Source organism: Piliocolobus tephrosceles, chromosome 18, assembly GCF_002776525.5.
Source record: "Piliocolobus tephrosceles isolate RC106 chromosome 18, ASM277652v3, whole genome shotgun sequence".
Lineage (NCBI taxonomy): Eukaryota > Metazoa > Chordata > Mammalia > Primates > Cercopithecidae > Piliocolobus > Piliocolobus tephrosceles.
In genome coordinates this window covers 54,494,203-54,498,287 of record NC_045451.1, presented here as the reverse complement: position 1 = coordinate 54,498,287, position 4,085 = coordinate 54,494,203, and positions in this window count along the sequence as shown.

Below are 4,085 nucleotides of genomic sequence, written 5' to 3'. Positions count from 1 at the left end.
TTCCAGTTTATCTTTGTCTTTAAAAAAAAAAAAGTCTTTTTAATACCTGGAAGTCATCGCATGTGTGCACGTTTCTATGCACAATAGCTACTTGTGTATATTTAAAGTACTTACATTTATCAGTCTTTTTCATTATGATTTCTCCCTTTTTGGTGTATTTACAATGCTCTTTCCACCCAGAACCACATAAATAAGCACCCACAATTTCTTTTAGAAAATAATTTTGCAGTTTCATTTTTCTATATCTAAATGTCAAATTCATGTTAAATTTATGTTGATTATGATGTGAGTCAGGCACTAGCTTTTACTTACTTCGGAATGGTCTTGGCTCTCATTTAATTCTCACGTTTTACTGAAGCCACCCCAGAGTATGCATTGCACCATTATTTTATTTCTCTTATAACCTAATGGTGGAACTAAGGGTGCTGAAAGAAGTATAATCAAGTGGATAGCAGGCAACCTCTCCCAGGTGATACCCATATGTTCTAATAGCCAGTAGACTTGTATGAACTGAGGCTATCAGCACAATACTTTAAAGAATAGTTGGGCTTGGGGATTTTTTAGTCTAAAACAGTTCTATTTTTCAAATTCAGTTTATGACTAGGTTGAATAAAAACCAGCACCATCTTCAAAGACAAATAAAAATAACTAACTGCTATTCCATGATAGCATGTAAGAAAAGGCTGGAAGTACTTTCAAATATGTCATACTTATAACTATAGCTATATGCCTATATGCCTTTTTTTTTTTCCTGAGACGGAGTCTCGCTCTTTCACTCAGGCTGGAGTGCAGTGGGGTGTGATCCTGGCTCACTGCAAGCTCTGCCTCCCGGGTTCATGCCATTCTCCTGCCTCAGCCTCCCGAGTAGCTGGGACTACAGGCGTCCACTACCATGCCCAGCTAATTTTTTGTATTTTTAGTAGAGACGGGTTTCACCGTGTTAGCCAGGATGGTCTCAATCTCCTGACCTCGTGATCCACCCGCCTCGGCCTCCCAAAGTGCTGGGATTATAGGCGTGAGTCACCGTGCCCGGCCCAGCTATATGCCTTTTATACACATCTACTCTGAAGCTATTCTAAAGAGTATGCAAAGACGTGCAGATTCACCTTCACTCTTTTCATCTGTGGTTCCATTGTGCCTAAATATCCAGATAAAAAATTTACAGTTCAGTTGAATATCTTAATATAAAAAATTTACAGTTTAGTTAAATATTAGGATCTGTTAAATATTAGGATATTTAACTGAACTGTATGCCTTAATATAATACCAGACATCTGAATGTGTGGGATCGGCCAGAGTGGTGGGAAAAACTATAGGGAAAGGACACAAACCTTCTGAAAGGTCAGAATGTTCTACAGAGCCCCGGGGGAGAATAGCTGAAGGCACCTGTTCTATAACCCTGAGGCAGAGGGCAAGGAGTAGGCGCAAGCGAGTGTTGGGGAATTTATCTTAAACAAGCTTGTTTATTTATTTGACCAGGAACTGACCTTTGATCATCCACACGTGTGACGTTCCCTGAAAGGGGAAAAATAAGAGTTAATTACCTATAGGTTGTGTGGGCTCCAGGTTTTCAGCGTTGTGCCTGCACTGAATAAAAGCAAGCAGCTCCAGCTTCTCGGGGCTGCTCTCTGGCCACTAGAGCCAGGCAGTCACCTAAGTGCTCTTAAACTGCATACCTTTAAATGAGGACTCATTTTATCCATCGGCCAGCATCTGCGCGACAGACCCGGTAGGTTCTGGATGTATTTTTAAATATCTTGGGTTTCACTATAGGGTCTCATTTACATTTCTCTGATATACAATGGTTAGGAGGAAGTTGATAAGCTTATTGTGCTGGACAAAGTAGCTATTTGAACGATGATTCAGAAATGTAACTCCATAGATATGCTTAAAGTTAAAATTAAGAATGTATAGAATTAGGAATCTAAAGTTACATATAGGTATGCAATTAAAAAAACTGTGTCTAACTGTATTGACAGAATTTCAATTCTGTTTTCTAAATTTGTTTCCTGGAGAGGACAAGAAGTAATCTTTTTGAGACCACAGGCTCTATCTATGTAAAAATAACTGGAAAGATACCTAATAACCCTTCTTGAAGCTCATATTAAATTCATAAGTTTATATTCAGTAAAAGTATTTGCATTTTTTCTCATTATTTCAGTAATAGATCTAAGGATTTTATAACTCATCTGTAATGGTCATTTACTTATATAATTATTTCTCAAGTTGTGCTCACACAGCCAAAATAACTTGAAAGATACTATGAAGTGTAAGCCCTGAATTCTTTACTCCTCAGGTACTATAGTCAATGGAATTTCTCCAAGTTGCAGCACTGGTTCTAGAAGGTGTTCGTTTTCATTAATAACCAAACCTATTATTAGATGGAAATAGTATTTGCACATATAAGCTCACCCCATCATGCTAGTCTGATTGACTTGTCAACTCCCTAAAAAAAAAAAAAGACCCACTTCGACTTGGAGAGCTTGTTGGTTCTGATAAGAGGGACTGTCTGAAAAAGTCAGGAAAATTGGAGTGCAGTTCTTATAACATGCTGCAGAAGGGAGCTGTGAGCATGCGGAAGACCTGGACCCTGAGAAAAAAGGCCAGAGTGATATTTCCTAATCTGGTCTAAATCAGCACTGTATGTTTCACACTCTCACTGTATCTACCCATGGCCTACAGGCTGATCTAAGCATTTTATACCTCACTTGTAATGGTCACTTACATATAACTCCCTGCATATTGGGACAGTGGTTTTCAAATATTTTAACTCATATAATCTTACAATTTTTGGAAAATGATGCCCCTCCAACCCATTTTAATTTGTCTGAAATTTTCCAATGTGAATTTTTAAAACTTTATTTTAAAATTATTATTTGGAGGGAATAATAGGTTTAGTAAGTTAAAAAATAATAAGAATTTATTCTAATGGAATAAATATTTCATGTTTTGGTAAAAATAGGTTTTGACTACCTGATTAAATACCATGTTATAATTGGATTAAATAGACATTAACAACCGTAATATATATATATAATTTGAGAAAACAACTCATACAAATATTCTATTAATGGGTTTTTATGTAATATGTTCTTGAAAATTGTGGTAACCCTAGAAAATATTCTAGTTTTATATTTAAAAATCAAGATCATGACCTGTACTCCTTAGGTTTTTCTGAATTCAGAACATTCTAAGGTAGGGAAAATCTCATCTTTAACAGACATGAATAACAGGGAAATAAAGCTATTCAGATTTAAGATATTCTAATTAATCAAAAATGGAGATATTGTTAAAACCAGTACTTTAAATTATGATTATTTTAATGCTCTGAAAGTTTTAATGATTAGCCCAGAACTAACCACCCCAATATAATTTGGAAAGAGTATAATGTTTGCCCTTTGTTGCTGCAATGGTGACAAGACTAGTAGGAATATAAACCCCTTCTCAGGCAGATCTGTTTTTGGGAAAAGCACAATTGGAATCTGATAATCTATCAGTTAGTGCTCATCAAACTCTCTATACAGAAGTACTCTGTGAAGTGTTGGTTCTATACCTCCAGGGTTTATGTTACCCCAGTTTCCAGACTCCAATTTGACAGTGGATTATTAAGTATCTATAAACAAACGATGAACTCAGAACTGCAAGGCAGACTATAGATCTAAACTTGGGAGTCTAGCCAAAAGTCAACACCTGAGGACTGAAAGTGAGTGAGTCCTCAAATGAGATAGGAGAGCCCAAAATAGTACATTGAGGACTAAGCTTTGGAAACACCATAATTCCAAGAGGAGGAGGTGACATAATGGTGGTGAGGAGGATGGATAATGTTTTTATTCCCCCTTGAGCAGTATTAATTTGCTCTTTTGATATTTTCTGTTGAGATCCACCCATTCCTTCCAGTTTTGTGTACTTTCAAGGAAGTGAATACTACCTTAGCTCCAGGAGAAGGCACATAACCCAAGTCTTGTCAACCAAACATTTATATTCTTGGAGAGGTGACCAATCAGAACCACCAAGTCACATTGATATTTTTTACTGAGTCTTCTGAAAGACACTCATATTCTTCACCTCTGGATCTAAATCTCTGT